Source organism: Squalius cephalus, assembly GCF_949319135.1.
Source record: "Squalius cephalus genome assembly, chromosome: 6".
NCBI classification, from domain to species: Eukaryota; Metazoa; Chordata; class Actinopteri; order Cypriniformes; family Leuciscidae; genus Squalius; species Squalius cephalus.
Genome location: NC_137127.1, coordinates 44,432,622 through 44,452,883, shown reverse-complemented (window position 1 = coordinate 44,452,883; position 20,262 = coordinate 44,432,622). Strand labels below are relative to the sequence as shown.

Below are 20,262 nucleotides of genomic sequence, written 5' to 3'. Positions count from 1 at the left end.
CACACAGATCTTCTCTAGATTAGTCAGGTTTCTGGGCTGTCGCTGAGAAACACGGAGTTTGAGCTCCCTCTAAAGATTCTCTATTGGGTTTAGGTCTGGAGACTGGCTAGGCCACGCCAGAACCTTGATATGCTTCTTACAGAGCCACTCCTTGGTTATCCTGGCTGTGTGCTTCGGGTCATTGTCATGTTGGAAGACCCAGCCTCGACCCATCTTCAATGCTCTAACTGAGGGAAGGAGGTTGTTCCCCAAAATCTCGCAATACATGGCCCCGGTCATCCTCTCCTTAATACAGAATGGGATGGTACTCATCATTCTTCTTCCTCCAAACACGTTTAGTGGAATTATGACCAAAAAGTTCTATTTTGGTCTCATCTGACCACATGACTTTCTCCCATGACTCCTCTGGATCATCCAAATGGTCATTGGCAAATTTAAGACGGGCCTTGACATGTGCTGGTTTAAGCAGGGGAACCTTCCGTGCCATGCATGATTTCAAACCATGACGTCTTAGTGTATTACCAACAGTAACCTTGGAAATGGTGGTCCCAGCTCTTTTCAGGTCATTGACCAGCTCCTCCCGTGTAGTTCTGGGCTGATTTCTCACCTTTCTTAGGATCATTGAGACCCCACGAGGTGAGATCTTGCATGGAGCCCCAGTCCGAGGGAGATTGACAGTCATGTTTAGCTTCTTCCATTTTCTAATGATTGCTCCAACAGTGGACCTTTTTTCACCAAGCTGCTTGGTAATTTCCCCGTAGCCCTTTCCAGCCTTGTGGAGGTGTACAATTTTGTCTCTAGTGTCTTTGGACAGCTCTTTGGTCTTGGCCATGTTAGTAGTTGGATTCTTACTGATTGTATGGGGTGGACAGGTGTCTTTATGCAGATAACGACCTCAAACAGGTGCATCTAATTTAGGATAATAAATGGAGTGGAGGTGGACATTTTAAAGGCAGACTAACAGGTCTTTGAGGGTCAGAATTCTAGCTGATAGACAGGTGTTCAAATACTTATTTGCAGCTGTATCATACAAATAAATAGTTAAAAAATCATATATTGTGATTTCTGGATTTTTTTTTTTAGATTATGTCTCTCACAGTGGACATGCACCTACGATGACAATTTCAGACCCCTCCATGATTTCCAAGTGGGAGAACTTGCAAAATAGCAGGGTGTTCAAATACTTATTTTCCTCACTGTATCAGGTGGAAATAATATTGCATTCATGTTCTATTTTGGTCTATTCCAACCTATTGTATTAATGTCTTTCATTCATGTTGCAGTGAGATAAACTTGAGTTATTAAGTCTCATAAGTATCAAAAACCAGTATTTTGAAGAGATCTCAGTTGTGGTTTTTGATACTTATGAGACTCATGTTGCATGTTTCTCCTAGACAGCAATGAGTTACTGTAATGTCGGTTTACTTGCTGTTTACTTCTTTAATCTAATGCATTTTTGAGTTAAAGGAGAAATAGATGAGTCACGTTATGCTATACATAAATGCTCTGTATTGTTATTGTACGTCAAACATCTCATTTGCGATTTTAGGACAAACATCTAACAGATCGTTGCTAAAATGTACCTTAATGTAACGTAATTTAATTCAAAACTCAGTTAGTGCAATCTCCTGAGCTATGGACCTCTCAGCAATGCATTTTCCCCCTCTGGCTTCAGACATTTTCTCTATTGGGGTGTGTGTGAGAGATGAGAGTGTTGAGTTCAGATGATGCTCAGTGAATCAATGAGAGATTGAACGAAGGGAAGTGTAACACAGCGAAAAATCTGGATATAATTGAGAGCAAAATAAAGGTCAAACAGAAATGGGAAAATAAGAAAGAGAAGTTGGAAAAGGAGAAAATCAAATTTTGGGGTCCAATTGTTACTGTCAGTTCTATAAAGATAAAGATTATTACGTTTCTTTGTGTTGGAAGTATTGGCAGACAGATAACTGTATTCAAGGAGAACATGTGCTTTTCTCTGCAGCATCTCAACAGGACTGAATTGTCTCGCTATTGTGTCGGTCCAGTAAAACGGGGAGGAGGGAGTAGTAGATATAGAACTAGACATACATTTTCTGAAGAAAATGTGAGTGGTGCATGCCATGGCAAAACTCTGCACTAGGCAGTCGCTACCGTGATGCAAGTGACTGCAGGAGAGCCAAACCATACGTCTGTATAATGTTCTGGTGCTGAGATGTGGCTTATTCATGATGTTGCATGGTTGCTAGGGTGCTCTAAATGGTTTCTAGGGTGTGGCTAGACAGTTAGCAGGTTTAAACCAAAAGACTGCACGTCTGCCCAAATCAAAAGAGCCAAACTCACGTGTCTCTATGATGTCCTGATTAATTTTTATCACTCTCATCTATTTTCAATGGAAGTCTGTGGGGTGGTTGCTAGGGTGCTGTAAGTGGTTGCTACTTTGCTAGGGTGTGGCTATGAAGATTTTATGTCATTACTTATTGGCTGCTTGATAAGATAAGTCAAATGATTGTGAGAGAGGGTTAGAGAATGAGAGAGAGAGAGAGAAAGAAAGGGTTCTAAGGCCCTAAGTGTGTGTGTGTGTGTGTGTGTGTGTGTGTGTGTGTGTGTGTGTGAAAGAATGTGACAGTTGAGATTCAAATTCATGAACATTCTGTCAATGTTAGTCTATGGGATTTTTTTCCCTACTTTTTCGTCCACTTTGCACCGAAGTTTTGACCAGAAGAATAAAAATAAGTATGTGGAATAACAATAGTGATGCACCACTAATAACGGTAACACTTTATAATGAGGTTACATTTCTTAATATTAGTTAACTACATGAACTAACATTGAAATATGCTTCTAAAGCATTTATTAATTTCAGTTATTCATTTCTGCATTTACTAATACATTATTTACAAATACAAAATTTGCATATGTTAATATTATTGAATGGACCTAAGCTAACATGAACTAACAATGATCAGTTGTATTTTTATGAATAATAATTTAAAAAAAAAGATAAAGATTGAACTGCGGCGCTACAGAGATCTGTCACGCCAAAACTGTATGTATTCTTTGAATTTCAATATTTTAGTCGCTCGAAAATATAAAAGTATAAATATTTATAAAATGCAAATGCAAAGAATTAAATGCGTCCTGATCTGACGCATAAGGCAAACAAATTAAATCAATGGGATACCCTGTTTGTCGATACAGTGGCTAGGGGCTTCTTTTGTGTCTCAATTGTGAAGGCACTTGGCCATGCTTCAGTTTTTGACGCCTTGGGAGAGAATGAGAGTGAGAACGGGTTGGAGCATCTTAACAATCTTATTATCACACTCTGGCAACCATCCACATCATCAGCATCATAATGTCAGGTAAACACCGCTCCCAAAATGATAAAAGGATAGTTGTTTCTGCCATTTGGCACTTATTAGAGACAGATAACAGAGCCCCGATCGAGGGTCACCACTCAGAAAGGGAAGAAATCCACTTGCTCCAAAACCCTTGTGTATTTTTGTTAGATCAAATGTGTATATGTGTGTGTGTGTGTGCCAGTCTCTGGGAGTGTGGAGACAGACAGTGTTTGTGAGAGCACAGAGAGGGTAATCCGGTTATCTAGACAGGGGAGCAGGCTATGATTTCTGTTGTGCTATTCGAGAGCTTTTAACTACACATCTCAAGATCCTCTATTGGTTTACTCTAATGGAATCTCTTTCTTCAACGGCTTGCTTTTCTTTTACATTAAGTTTGCGTGTGCATTCGCATTTCCAAACGGCCATTTCATGAAAGTAAGGTTCAGAAATAGCCTTCATTAATATTGCACTGCTAAACGCAAAATGTGCTATAATATACGTGGGCAGATTTAAAGGGCAAAAGCCTGGCATGCCAAGCAAGTCAGTTCGCATGCTTGTGCCAATAGGAGGTGCTTTTCATGCTGGGTGTCGTGATGGCGATGTGGCATTGTGGGGTTTGGGGTCACCATGGTACTGTGAGTCAGTTAGAGAAGATAATTACCGAGCACGCTCAGAGGGTTGAAACAATCGAGGCCCAAAAGATCCCCCATGCCAACAATTTTCTCTAACAAAAAAAAGTGTTTTTCCCTCCCACTCTTTTTCAAGTTGGATTGTTGTGTGTTTGTGTGTGTGCGTGGTATTGTCTTGTAAAATGGGTCAATTTGAGTCTGCATTTTCCTGTTTTATTTGCATTACCCATGGAAGTCACGCAAATTTCAGACCTTTCCAACTCAATTTTCTAGTGACTGGTCACATCCAAATTTTTCAATTGGCCTAATTGAATTTCTGTGAATTGAATTTTATCAATTATGTATTATATTGAGCCAATGGAAAACTGATGTTACTTAATTATATAATGAGGATGAGACTTTTTTTTTTTTTTTTTTTTTTTTGTGAGGATGAGACTTGTCAGTTGATGTAGATTTTGCTTTATGGCTTATTTCGTGGTTTGTAAATATATCCAGCTTTCAGGACTGCTTAAAGTTTCTGACACGAGCGATATAAAATGAATGGATGAATAAGAAAATCATGAGCTTAATGTGTTTGATATTAAAGTCCCCCTGTGGTGGAAATCGAGTTTTAATGTTGTTTATATGTCTGTGTCAAACCATGTGCAAAGTCAACACCATTACTGAGTATTTTCCTCTTAAAACTGCAGTGAAACAAAGACAGTCTCAAAAACATGGTTTGAAATCGCTGGTGTTTCCGACGTCACAAACTACCTTGTAACCAATCAGGGGTGCGTTTCCCAAAAGCATCGTTAGCCAACTATGTTCGCAAGTTCCGTCATTATCAGCATAGTTCAACGAGTCCGTGTTTCCCGAAACCATCGTTCTAATGAACGTTCGCAAACAGCATCGCAGAGTTGTGTGGTTGGAACGACAGCTCTAGACCTGTGGTTTAGAAGCATAGTTTCTAGTTTGCATGACATGTGGACTTAATAAATTCTTATCTTGAGCAAAATAAGCAAGCTGACATTCAGTACAACCTGTCTTTTATTTAGAATACATACAAATGTCATTTATGTCTTTTAGTTTGTCAAGAGATTTAAAGCACCGTTTTTGGAGAGTGTGCATGTGTGAACGTGCTCTACTATGTAAGAACGAGCCTGTGATTGAATCTGGAAATAAAGCAAAATAACTGAGAAAAATGAGAAATAGTCAGATGTCATGTCTGTAATTTATAGCTAAACATCTAGCATTAATTCGATCTCAAACAGATTCATTAAAAGAAGTTATTACTCCACCACGTGCATGACGTCATAAACCAACGTGGTTGAACGACCACTTTGTGACAATATGGTTTCAGGAAACAGTCGTGACTCGCTAGTTGATTTCTTCAACGATGCATCGTACTATGGTAGTTAAGCAGCGAATTACGTCGTTGTTTGGGAAACACACCCCAGATCAACATATGATCGTCAACGAGTGGATCTCTGAGCTGGTGTGAGTGAGTGGAGGCGGGGTTAATTTGCATATTTATAGAACCACATATACTAAATGAGACAAGGGTGTAGAGTTACATTCAAGCTATTTTAAAGCATGTAGAAATTTTTTTTTTTTTTCAAGGAAAAAAGGTTTATGTAATTTTGGTGATCAAAGAGGAGTTTGAAGGGATGAAATGACTGATTACAGGGGGACTTTAAAAGGCAAGAGGCCGAAGCCAACTGCAATCTAACGACACTGTTCAGCGGTCCCATGGCGCACATATCACACAAATTACTTATTTTACTTATTACTCATTATTTTAGACGTATGACATGAGGAAAATAAAACTATTGGCTATCATCAGATAATTATGTGGTAACCGGAAAAGCTCAGACATGAAACCAATGAATGCATGAAATACAAAATACAAACCAAAAAATGTATTTGGAATAGCAGTCTTTTGTAATAAATCTTTTTTTTGGCACTTTTGATTAAATTAATGCATCCTTTCTGTTTTCAACATTGATGATAAAAACAACCGTTATTTTAAATGGTAATAATATTTCACAATGTGACTGTTACTTTGATAAAAGTTTTTGATCAAATAAATGCAGCCTTGTTGAGCATAAAAATCATTGTTATTCCAAACTTTCACCAGCAGTGTATATATCCACTTTTTTCCAATTTTGAATAACCAATCAACTAAGTTGTGTGTGAGTGTGCAAGTATTGTATACAATATGAGGCATGAATAAAAATAGAACAATGATGTAATTATGGATTGTAAGAAGAGATATGGGTGAGAATATCCACTGAGCAGAGCGAGGTGGAAGTCATGAGCTAGTGGATTAGTGTGCGTGTGTTCGATAGGCCTGTGTTCAGTTTAATGGCTTGTGGTGGCAAACCCGTAGAGGCGCCTTATCATCTGTAGACAGATGGCCGGTCCAGTCCAACTATATTCTGTCTCTTCCCATTTCATCAGTTACCACCTCTTCTTCTCTCCTCTTCTTCATAATATCCTCTGCACATAAAAACAACCCTAGTTACATTATATAAAAAATGCTAGGTTAGTAACAACCAAATGTGGGTCTTTTTGGCAACCCAGTGCTTGCTCAAAAAGGGACAAACTCAGTTTGTGTTGTATTGACCCAACATGCTGGGCCATTTCTTTTAATCAACTTTTGTTTAAATTTACTTTACGGCTGGGCTAAAATGAACCCCAAATGGGTTTGAAATATTCAATTCAACACATACAGAATGACTACTGTAATAACACTGTAATCAAAAGGTGAAAACTGGTTAAGCAAGAACACCTAGAAATTGACAAAAATATAGTCAATAGTAAAGACAATGTGTACATGAGAAAAAAAAGTGCAGACAAGAATGGCAATCAGCTGTTATACAGCTTATACAGATAAATAAATTAGCTTTTTTAAAGTTCAGTGAACATTGTTAAATAAGTATTGAATAACTTGTGTTACCAAATATTTAGTTTTTCATCCGCCAATGGAAATATTCCCACTTCTGCTAAAGCATCAGGCTTTGAGTACCAATAAGAAAAACAGACTGAAAGCCTGGAATAAACACTGAAAGTCAGGAATAAACTGGATTTTAGTGAATCGACAGTAGTTTATCCTCTGTTTAAAGCGTTTTTAATCAGTCCGGCTTGTTCAGTTCTGAAAACACTCTGTTATCTCATTCTCTGACAAAACCCATCCGTTTTAAAAGAACATGCTCCTCACTGCAGGTAGTTCTCTCTCTTCTTCGATTTGATTAGTTGTCTTCTATTTTCCACTCATATTTCTGTCAAAAGCGCCTCGAACACAGATGTGTGTTTTAACGTTCATGTTGTGCATGCTCTCTTACACATCTGAATTTGTCAACCCAGCATCGTTTGATTACTGATTATTATAAATAATTATCAACCCAAATTGGGTGAAATCAACCCAGCTTCCTTACCCAACTGTTTCATCCAAGTGTTTGGGTTGAGAAAATAACCCAGTGTAGCTTTGGAAAAGAATACCCCCCAAAAAAGAAAGTTGGTAACGCTTTAGATTACAGCCCGGAAAATACTGCGTAATTAAAATGAAAGTACAGTGTAATTTTCAGTAATTACAGTGTACCTATAAAGTACTTACGTGTAAGTATAGGGGAATAATATGTACCTTTTTGTAATAATAGTGTATAAAAAAGCCTTTATGTATTTTTATACACTATTATTACAAAAAGATGCAGTGTATGTACTCGCTAAATTGCTCCCAAAAGTAAGATTCTAAAATACTTTGTCTAAATAATTTGCATAAATAATTTGTTATTTTCCTGGTTGTTACACCTTTATTCCCAAGACTTTACATATTGTTCCCCTATACTTACACGTAAGTACTTTATAGGTAAACTGTACTTACCGAAAGTTACACTGTACTTTCATTTTAATTACGCAGTACTTTCCGGGCTGTAATCTAAAGCGTTTGTAGAAAGTTTTACTCAACCTCAAGTTGTTCCAAATATCCTTGCCAAACTTTATGATTAAAGTGAAAAAAGTTTTACAAATGTGGTTCGCACTGTATTTCAATTCTGTTCAGTCGGGAACAGACTGAAATGTACAGTAAGACTTTATTCTCTGAGAATCTTGCATCCACTTTTGCCCATTATTAGTGACCCTAAATTACATTTATGTTTGTATTTGAACATATCTGAACATTTAAATATGTTGTCTTTTAATGTTTGTCAGTAACTTCAAACCAGACGTGAGGCATCTAAATGCACCATGTTTGAATGGATGCATAAGCAAATGAGGTTTGAAAGCAAAAGCGAATGAGCTACAGTAAATTTTCAGTCTTTTGCTCATATGATGCTCTCAAATGGCTTCTCGAGGTATTGGATATAGTTCACAAATTATATGGACTAGTTTAATGATACATTTATAGTGGTTTTTTTTTTTTTTTTTTTTCATTTTGTAGCTGCACTCATGCCCTTTCATTATATGAAAAAGACTGCACAGAACATTCTTTCGCAGTTTACCTTTTATGTTCCTTTGAAGAAAGTAATTTGAATGGCTTTGAAACAACATGAGGGCGAGTACCCTAAAATGCTCCTTCTAAAATGTTTTAAACTATCCCTTTAAGATGGGGAAAGAGAGAGAGCAGGAGAATGAATAACAGCTGTCAACTTATTCAGACTAAAGATACAGTGAGGAAAATAAGTATTTGAACACCCTGCTATTTTGCAAGTTCTCCCACTTGGAAATTATGGAGGGGTCTGAAATTGTCATCTTAGGTGCATGTCCACTGTGAGAGACATAATCTAAAAAAAAAAATCCAGAAATCACAATATATGATTTTTTTATTATTTATTTGTATGGTACAGCTGCAAATAAGTATTTGAACACCTGTCTATCAGCTAGAATTCTGACCCTCAAAGACCTGTTAGTCTGCCTTTAAAATGTCCACCTCCACTCCATTTATTATCCTAAATTAGACGCACCTGTTTGAGGTCGTTAGCTGCATAAAGACACCTGTCCACCCCATACAATCAGTAAGAATCCAACTACTAACATGGCCAAGACCAAAGAGCTGTCCAAAGACACTAGAGACAAAATTGTACACCTCCACAAGGCTGGAAAGGGCTACGGGGAAATTGCCAAGCAGCTTGGTGAAAAAAGGTCCACTGTTGGAGCAATCATTAGAAAATGGAAGAAGCTAAACATGACTGTCAATCTCCCTCGGACTGGGGCTCCATGCAAGATCTCACCTCGTGGGGTCTCAATGATCCTAAGAAAGGTGAGAAATCAGCCCAGAACTACACGGGAGGAGCTGGTCAATGACCTGAAAAGAGCTGGGACCACCGTTTCCAAGGTTACTGTTGGAATACACTAAGACGTCATGGCTTGAAATCATGCATGGCACGGAAGGTTCCCCTGCTTAAACCAGCACATGTCAAGGCCCGTCTTAAATTTGCCAATGACCATTTGGATGATCCAGAGGAGTCATGGGAGAAAGTCATGTGGTCAGATGAGACCAAAATAGAACTTTTTGGTCATAATTCCACTAAACGTGTTTGGAGGAAGAAGAATGATGAGTACCATCCCAAGAACACCATCCCTACTGTGAAGCATGGGGTTGGTAGCATCATGCTTTGGGGGTGTGTTTCTGCACATGGGACAGGGCGACTGCACTGTATTAAGGAGAGGATGACCGGGGCCATGTATTGCGAGATTTTGGGGAACAACCTCCTTCCCTCAGTTAAGGCGGGTATACACTGTGCGATGTCTGTGCGATTTCAGCAAGGTACCTACTCACACTGAACGAGTACATCGCATGCGATGTAAAGCCAAAGCTCAGGATTTCTGTGCTCACACTATACGGTCCGAACGTCGAGCTGCGACTTCACTGCTCACACTGTACGTGTGAAATATGCGCGAATCAGCGCGATAAACCCTCGTGCCGAGTTACGCCTACAGACGATATCATGTATCCAGAGATTTTGTCAAAACAAGCATCAGCTATCAATATCAAGATGATTTAGCATTTCCAATTTATGTATTAAATTATTATTAGTATTATTGTATATTATTATTATTATTAGAGAAGGCGGAAGGCCTATAGGCTACTTTTATTATTAAAGTGATAGGCTGTTAAATTGCCACGCAATAATTTCATAGCGCATCACCGCAAAACCAACGGCGCTGTGAGGATAATAAAATATCACACAGAAGCTTACTCCTCCTCATTGAAAATTGTCTTAAACATTTAGGTCGATTACAATGAATTACAGACATATAATTAATTATTAACCGTCTATAATATGTCAGAACACTGCAATAATTCATCAATGAAAATTAAAAACAGCTTTATTTCAAAAACATTGTTTAACAAATTAATAAAAGAAGCAAATGTACATCGCAGAAGACGTGGGTAATGGTTAATCCATTTTGCAACACGAACTGGAGGTAAGCAACAGTAATTTGTAGCTAGTTTGAACTACAGAACTTAAAGATCTCCCTCTTTTCGTTTTTTTCGTTGTTTTTTTTTTGCTGCAGATGAAATGGTTAAACTTCTGTTTTCGCGCAGGCGCAGTGAGGGAAAAACACTGAGTTTAGAGCAATCGGTTCGTATCTCTGCTTCAACTGCGCGATATAGTCACGAGGAGCGACCAAAATTTCTAACATGCCAGAAATTCATCCGACCATCCGATTGCCGGTCGGGAGAGGTTCATCGCCTCTCGTTTCCCCGTGTACACTGCACGAACACCGCACGACAAACGACGCACGACAAAGCTGAAAATCGACCCGACCTGAAAAAGAGTCGCACGAGTCAGAATTCGGCTCAAAATCGGACGAAAATCGCCTGTATGCCCGCCTTTAGAGCATTGAAGATGGGTCGAGGCTGGGTCTTCCAACATGACAATGACCCGAAGCACACAGCCAGGATAACCAAGGAGTGGCTCTGTAAGAAGCATATCAAGGTTCTGGCGTGGCCTAGCCAGTCTCCAGACCTAAACCCAATAGAGAATCTTTAGAGGGAGCTCAAACTCTGTGTTTCTCAGTGACAGCCCAGAAACCTGACTGATCTAGAGAAGATCTGTGTGGAGGAGTGGGCCAAAATCCCTCCTGCAGTGTGTGCAAACCTGGTGAAAAACTACAGGAAACGTTTGACCTCTGTAATTGCAAACAAAGGCTACTGTACCAAATATTAACATTGATTTTCTCAGGTGTTCAAATACTTATTTGCAGCTGTATCATACAAATAAATAGTTAAAAAATCATACATTGTGATTTCTGGATTTTTTTTTTTAGATTATGTCTCTCACAGTGGACATGCACCTACGATGACAATTTCAGACCCCTCCATGATTTCTAAGTGGGAGAACTTGCAAAATAGCAGGGTGTTCAAATACTTATTTTCCTCACTGTATAAGGAGATCTGTTTTTCATTTGATAAAGCGATACTAGTAGCATAGGTTTGTGCTCCTCTCTCTAATCTCCTCCTGCTCGGAGCACGTCTTCATGCTCCACTGCGTCCAATCACAAAACAGGGGTCCTGACCCCTCTGTGAGGTCTTTGCTTCTGGCCAGTTGGCTTTTCTGTGCCCCCTAATAGCAAAAGACCCGTCTGATTCCAGGTCAGCGGTGAACTACATGGGGCAAGCGGTCTCGGCCTCCGACAGCCTGGATAGCAGCGGACCACACTCAGTCCCTTCACTGAACATTGCTCACTGAAATGGAAAGCACTTTCTCATTTCGGCAAGAACTAATATGATTGGCTAGCTTTATGCAATTTTCAGAGCGCACAGGTTTTTATTAGTTCACCAGGATACGTCTGACAAAGGTGTTTAGAAACTACCAAACTGATGTAATGAGCACTTTTGAGGAACATGTAATTTGTGGGCATCAGGGAGCCGCTATCAATATGCGGGATATTGAAATCGCTTTTGAATGTGCTCTTGCTTTTTATTTTCACTTTCAAACTCTGTGTATAGTGTTGCCGTGATTTTGCCACAGGCTCCTGGATCAACATTCCTTTTTTTCAAAAACATTGTCCTAATGCTATCACTACCCATAAAACCTAACCCTACCCATAACTTATCCCTAAAATCAGAGGGAAATGATATGTGTACAGGGAATGGCTTTACTGACCACACAAGATACATTTTTTTGTCAGTGATGCTCAGGATCCACACCAAATCCTCTGCCATCATCCTGTCAGTCATCTCTCCTTACTCTCGTCTCGTGATAAGTGAAATCTGACTCCTGCTGCACTGTGCTTATAATTGTATTGCAATACATAAACTGTACTAAGCTTTTTTTTTTATGCACACTATGCCATTAAAAAATTTGGGGTTGGTATGGGATTTTTAAAGTGTTTGAATTAACTTTAAGACTCTAACCCCTACAGCAACATAGTGTCGGCCCAGATCCGGGCCACATCTGGTACATGTGGATTCAACACTTACCAGATGTGGTGCCGGATCTGGGCCGACACTATGTTGCTGTCTGGGAATGCTTGCCAAAGCTGCATTTATTTGATCGAAAATACTGTAAAAAAACAGTAGCATTGTTCGATATTATTACAATTTAAAATTACTGTTTTAAATTGACTTTCCAGAAGCCATTACTCCAGTCCTGGTGTCACATGATCTTTTAGAAATCATATGCTTCTTATATTTTCTTATTATCCTATATTATATTATGTTTTATTTTATTTTATTTTTATATTACTATACTTCAGATAAATCCACCCTGGATGGTTTCTGGATTTCAAAATTCTCCTGCACACATTTATCTGCACACTGACCAGGCTTTATGCTGATGGTAAAGTCTGGCTACTCTAGACTATGTGACAAGGTGCATTCAGAACGGATGTGGTAATGTCAGCATGTCAGAACCGTTAATTCACTCTTTCCAGTTATAATAGGATTGAGCATGTAAGCCTACCGCAATGTATGAGAAAATAGATTTGTATGTTCATCCCATAAGCCAGAGTGAGTTAAAGTGAATGCCTCACAATGTTCACAATATCGTTTTCAACTACTTAGTTGGCAAACACCTGGAAGAGAGACACCAAATATTGCCCTTTCATTTTATAGCCGTGCATTGCTCATTTCGCCTACGTGCCGATTAATAATATTTGTGAGCAGTGGTTATAATACATGATATATTTTGGGGTATAAAACCCAGTTTTTACAGTGGTAGGGTTCGTAACGCACAAACAGCATTTTGTATTCTGAGTCTGGCTGCAGTTGCACACAGAGTCAGAAAAAATCATCTTGGGTTTAATCCTTCATTCAATATAGAAACACACACACACACACACACACACACACACACACACACACATATACTTGCAGCTCAATTTCATGGGTTTAGAGAACAAGAATGGCTGCTGTTTAGCCTCACTGATTCATGTAGAGCAATTCACAGCAGGAAAGATAGAGAGAGACAAGCAGGAATTAAACACTCATATGCATTGGTCTGTGATAATCTGTAACACTCTCTTTCTCGTGCATTTGGTGTAATTACTGGGGTGTGAACACAGCTCCACTTATGTGTTTACAGAAAAGTACAAGATAAAGTTCTTTTTTTGTCATAAAACATATTAACATCTATATTCGAATGATTTTACTCAAGTCAAAAATAGTATTTAATTGGACTGCCTCAATCTGACTACATTAGGTTGCACCAATAAAAGTTATTTAAAGGTGCCATTGCATGGATTATTTTATTATTTTAGAATGTTTCCTGGGGTGGCCTTATAATGTTAGTATGTTTTTTAGATCAAAATTTGTTATAACTAGCCTGATTTTAGCCTCTGATTTGAACACTCTGTTTGAAGGGGCGTGTCTGTGTGAGACTTCAGTGTAAACGCCCACTGCTGTGATTGGCTGCTGTGAGACTTCAGTGTAAGCCTGTTAATTACGTGAATGAAGATCGTATCATTGCAACGCAGTTTCTACACTCTCACTAATGATTTCACCAATGCAAACATGATGTACGTACAGTAAGAGCTTCGTTGTGCAGTGTAACAGCATCATTGATTTCATAACGAGTTTTGGCAAGTGTCCAGATAAACTCGCGCTGTGTGATTGACAGATTGGGCGACTGTAAAGGGACTGTTCTTTGATCGCTATATGTATATTAATCACAGTTTAAGTAAGATTATTTTCATCCTACCAAGAGAAACGATGTGAAGTTGATCACTTAGTCACTGGCTTGATTTACTGATGCATAAACAGTATTGAACGACTTTGAGAGAAAGATTATCTGTCTGAACTTGAACAATTACACATCAGACATTCACATAACCCACTGGTTCTTCAGAGGCTCGGATGAAGGAACTAAAAAAAAACCTTTGTGTTCATTTGTACATCCAAACACTGAGCAACTGCCATGCTTCGCTCGTTTGCAAGCCACGATGTCTCTCGAAGAAAAATGATTCGGACGATGATTCGGCTGCACAGTTCCGTCCGGCCTTGAACATGGGCTGGCATATGCAAATTTTTGGAGGCGTACATATTAATGATCCCGACTGTTGCGTCACAGTCTGTGTTATGTGGAGATTCGCCTGTTTTTCAGGGGTGTTTTTCGAAAACGAGATTTAAATAAGAAGGAGAAAACAATGGTGTTTGAGACTCACTGTATGTCATGTACATGTACTGAACTCTTGTTATTTAACTATGCCAAGATAAATTCAATTTCAAATTCTAGGGCACCTTTAAAGAAATAGTTTGAAAAAGGAAATTCTGTCTTCATGCATGTTGCTGATGGGGACATCTCGAGCTGCATCACAAGTGATCACAATGATCAAGTGATGATCATGTTTTCCAGCATGATTTGACCATCATCCAAATAGATTATTTAATGATTAGCAGAATCAGTTTTTATTTTTATTATAATTAATAATACTATAAAAGAAAAATCCTTAAAGAAAAATACTTTTCTTTAGTGTGTAGCTGTTTGTGCATGTAGCAATCTTTAAAAAGTTAAAAAGCACAAAGTATGCTACAAAAGTAGTGAATCTCTTCAACAGAAAACAATTGTCTGAAATGCCTCATTTGTAGTCCTGCCATGTTACACATTTGCATAATGCCCGCCTACTGGCAGCTTTGACCCACCCTTAAAGAGCAGTTGAGGGATTTTGCTATGTCGAGGAGACAGCAAAAAAACAAAAATAACTTACAATCCAGACGCCATAGTTATACACCATACTGAAATGTAATAATGTTTACAGCTACCCATGATGCCTAAGGAGCTGAAACCCGACAATGGTAAGGTGCCTTTCTGACACACATTCTAAGCGTTTAACCAATCATAACAGACTGAGGGTGCGTCTCAATCAACTCCCTATTTTAGTAGTCAGGGCACTGATCAGAGAGTCGGCCATTTTAAGGGCTGTCTCAATCTGAGAATCATTCCAGGGCACTGAAATGTACACTTCTGATCCCACAATGCACTGTGAAAACCAGGGAGCATTGATGCTCACTGTGTTCCTTTAACGGAAGTTCAGACGCGCAAAACTTACATCACATGAGCCAACTGACTACACAAAACGACATGCGGTAGATGTCTTTAGAAATACAAACCATTATTTGATTATATTTCAGCATAAACATACATCGCTAGACAGGTGATGAACATAATCTAGCTAACATTGATAATTTATTGAAATGTTGCACGTATATGTAACAAGCAAAGTATTTATCATAATGTACTTTAAATAACACATTACATGTAATGCCAAAGATATCAGCTCTGCTTTTGTTCATGAATACAAGTAGTGATGTTGTACAATGAGGATGTTGTTGAAATAGTCTTCAGTGTCCCAGTGTGTGGTGAGCCAGCGTCCTTTACTGTCCCTACCAGTGTCCGAATTTGTGAACACTATATGTGACCCTGGACGCATGTGGGATTTACGTGCATTAAACCAATCAGAGTCTCATCTCCCATTCCCTTTAAATGCCAGTTGCGCACGCGCCATGGCAGATTTGCCATTTGCATGACGGAATTTGATAGTGGAAAGACCGAGGGCCCTATTTTAACGATCTTAAAGGCAAGTATCAAACGCGAAACGCAAGTAACTTTGTGGGCGGATCTCGGGCGCTGTTGCTATTATACCGGCAGGATAAATGACTCTTGCGCCCGACGCAAATCTAAAATGGGTTGGTCTGAAGTAGCTTCATTACTCATAGGTGTGGTTTGGGCGTAACGTGAAATAAACCAATCAGAGCGACATCTCACATTCCCTTTAAGAGCAGGCGCGCTTGTTCCATGGAGGATTGCTATTATAACGGCGGATTTGCCAGACGCGCGCCAGGAGCGGTTCACAGCTGAGGAGACCAACGTTCTCGTCAGGGCCGTAAAACACAGAGAAGTGACATTGGGGATGGAGAAACACACCTAAATTAGCTTCGGTTAAACAGGCGTATAATAATTTGGGTAAACGTGTAAGCTAGATTTATGCTTTTTTTTTTCACATCTTCATGGACACAACAATGATTTCCCTCATGTTCTCAAAATTCTCAAAAAGCCAATTGCGCTGGGTGCAAGATAGGGCCCCGAAGCCGTCTCCAGAGCGCAAAAGGAACTGCTCATGCCCGAGGTAAAAGTGCGCAAGAAGACCATCTACGGGACAAGCCGGATACCACCATATCTTTATGTACACAATAATAATCTTTTATATTGTAATCCTTTTAATTTTAATATTTGGCATGTTTGTGTGCTGCTGTGCGTCCCTGTGTGTGTAATAAGCTGAATGTACGCGTGTTGTGGACCCACCTGTAGGCGCACATTACTAACGCGCTCTTTAAATATTTATGATATATACTGTATTGTTTTCAGACCAGCCCATGGGTGCACAAATGAGCGCAAATGCATTTGCTATTTAAACATGGCGGAGGACGTGAAAATGATAACTGTGTCGGACTGAAACTAGCAAAAAACACTTGTGTCGCGCTTGGCGCTGCATGGGTGTAAATAGGGCCCATGCATAGTGTTTAAGGCAGAAGGTCGAAAAAAGTGCTGCAGCAATGTACAGTATAAAATTATTATTGTTATTTTACATTAAATCATGTAACTGTATTCCAACAGACCCCCAAAATAAAATTATGAGTGTTTAAATGAGCATAATATGGGCACTTTAAAACAAGGGCCACTTTTATGTAAAAATAATTACACATTAATGTATTCATTGATAGAAAAGGACAGCTGATGCATGAACAGGAGAATGAGATAACAAATATGCGGAAAAGAGAACGAGAGAGAAAACAATGCAATCTAGTGGAATCAGTTGGTGTGAAAGACATTAAAAGCTTTAGATTGGGAATTTATGGAGCAGAAACTAAAGTTTAAGAGAAGTTGGCAATCCAGTGCACAGCATATGTTCATCATCCTGTTGCTCTGTTCATACAGTATGTTTATCTGATAAAGACAGCCACTGAAAGGAAATGGAAACGAGTGAGACAGAAAAAGAGAAGTGTACCATCTTGTTATTTGTATAATTTCTTGAATTGAAATGCTCTCTACCATTTCTTACTTGTTCCTAGCAGGGCCATTTAAGTGTTTGTGTTATTATGTGAAAGAATGGTAGTTAGCATATGCTCATTAATATTCAGCCAAAGAAACCGACTAAGTGACACGGGCCACAGCAATTTCTGATTCAATAGAGCTCAGCGTGAATGGCCTCAGACCACTCTGTGAACGCATGTACCGAGGGCATGGAATCTAGAATGTCACTGGTTGAATGACTGACAGCCAGTTTCTCTCTGTTTTTGCCTGTCGGAGAAGGTTTTGGCTCTGTACATCAAAGAAAGTGATTCATTATTTAAGCTGAAGCAGATCGGCAGAAGCCCTTTCTTGTAGTTCAGAGTCAGTACAGCAGGTGGTTGTTCAGTTCTGTCTTATCGGTGCGTCTCCTGCTGTCTTTAATGTAATTACACTGTACTTTTGGTCCAAAGAAGACCAATCAGATCCTTTGGAAGATTTTTTTGATATACAGTGTAGAAGTAATTGAGTGCCGTACCCTTTCAGATCTTCATTACGATAGGATAGGATTTTTCCATTCATGTGGAAACGTTCATTATTTTCACTTTTTTTTACTTTGTGTATATGTATGTTTGTGTGAGTGAGAGATAGGGAAGTAAAGCGCGACAGGTGGAGAGGTGAGATTCAATCAATGGCATTTAATTAGAAAGGGATCTGTCGAGAGTGATGTTATAGATCAAACGTCTACTGGCGATGCAGATATCAGTGTCACTATGGATACCAACGTTGCCACGGTAGCACGGCGATAAGCCGACAGAGTCATTGTGGTCAAGTGTTGACTTTCATGGTTTGCATTGATCCAAACACAAACAAGCCAGTTCATGCACTTTCACACTCAAAAGAAAACAAGGTCACAAAATGACACCCAATGTTACTCCTTTATTCAGCACAACACCTTTAGCTCTTGTGATGTGCTGAAAATGCCGTTTTCACTCCTGGCTCATTTGGAGTGTTTGTTTCAGAACCTGGTGTGTTTTCTCCCTTAGTTTTAGGCTGATTTGAACACAGACTGCTCGGATCCGCACCATAACAATCGCTCTGAGAACGAGGTGGTCTTGAAAACGAACTCTGGGGCGGGTGAGGTGAGAAAGCAATCCGACCCAACCAAACCAAGTGGTATCATAATTCCTAATGGGAAATGTGTTATATAAAAAGCAGCAGTGTCTGATTCTGTGAGCAAGCACATTAGTTATTACATTTAAAAAACTTTGTCTTAAAATGTTTCGAGTCTCTAACTCAATCGCTCTAGCGCCACCAGCTGTCCAAATTTGCACTTCCGTTTATGTTAATAACTTTTGAACAGTAAGGGCTATAGAAACATAATTAATTTTTTCTCTGATTCCTTGACTCAAGTCAATTCAACAGTGTTACTGTATATGCCTTTAATTGCTCATTGTTGCAGTTGGTCTGATGCTCCCAGCCATGCTGAGCAAGATCTTATTTGCTCACTTTCCTACAGGTAGACCTTCTTAGATCTGAAAATGACGTGCTGACAAATGAGATGAATGAACGCAGGGAAAGATTGATGGATGGAATAAGATGACTAAAACCAGAAAGTGAAAGGAAGGAATTGCAGGCAAAAAGCAGAGACAAAACTGGTGGTTTAAAGCAGGAGGAGGGAATGAAAGCCTCTCGTCCTCTACGTATCATTGCCGTGATGTCAGGAGATGGATGAGGGTTAATCAGGGCTCAATAATGAGACATCATGAAGTAATTGAGTCTCACTGATTGACTGAGACCATGGCCTTCTCCATCACAATTACCATCTCTGTCTCAGTCTCTCTCTCACCTGGCTATATTTACTCTTTTCCTTTCCCAATATTCTCTTAATTCTACATCCAGGAAGAATGAGACACTAGAACAGCCCTCACAAATGGCAGAATTCAATTTCAGAATAGGAATTCGGTGAAAGTATATTGATTTTTTTTTTTTTCATCTGCCTTCTTATCTCTCGACTTTGAAGCCTTTTGGGTTTCCAAAAACGAGCATTTGGTAATACATATAAAGTCTGACGCACTTTGTGTGTTTCATAGCAAAGTGTTGTGTTGCACAGTTATCATTTACATGCGTGGAGCAGCTCGGCTAACAAACTCCATCTCTTCATATTCTGTGAGTTTGGGTTGCTTATAGTGTTCATTTGGGAGCGCAATGTGTGCCATTTCATCAGATTTGTAATGCAAATCATTTATAAACCTAGGCAATATAGGAGAATACATCAATATGTTTCTAAATATACCATTTTAGTTTCAAAATAAAAGTTTAAAGCCTCGCTCTGCGTTTGCATGTTTTGATGTCCTCATGTACTTGTTCGAGAAAATGACAGTGGCTGTAGTATTTCTATTGTAAAGAAGTGGCCAAATATTAAAGATTAAGTTGACATTTGAATTAAATGTTGCTTGGCTAATATTAAACAAGGATTTGATCTGCTGTAAAGTGTAACAACAACAATCACAGCACCCAGGCATATAATGCACATAAGTTGATTATGTTTGTACTATGTGTTTTACATTATGCATTTTAACAGTGTTGTTCAACAAAACCATATTATTACTTGATTTTGATACTTTTTGGAACTAGTTATTGCCTCATTGTTAATATACATGTATTTTACGTCATTTTAAAGGCTATTGTTCACTTAGATCTATTTTTATTACCACAATATTTACTCGATTAATGTTTGGTTTCCATATTTTATGGTTTCATTCCATAAACATAATGATCTTTATATTTAGAACCTAAACTTACCCATCACAGAAAACTTTTTGCATTTTTAGACTTTCAAAAAACATAATGAACAATGATTTATAAGCTGTGGGGACAAAA

At 38.8% G+C, this 20,262-nt stretch overlaps 2 protein-coding genes across 3 annotated transcripts in view; one reads left to right on the top strand and one right to left on the bottom strand.

Moving 5' to 3' along the window:
* The window catches only part of lbhl (LBH regulator of WNT signaling pathway, like), a 489,980-nt gene that overhangs the window by 117,547 nt on the left and 352,171 nt on the right, over nucleotides 1-20,262 (bottom strand). The gene's annotated exons all lie outside the window — the stretch shown is intronic.
* The window catches only part of sphkap (SPHK1 interactor, AKAP domain containing), a 140,693-nt gene that overhangs the window by 2,275 nt on the left and 118,156 nt on the right, over nucleotides 1-20,262 (top strand). The gene's annotated exons all lie outside the window — the stretch shown is intronic.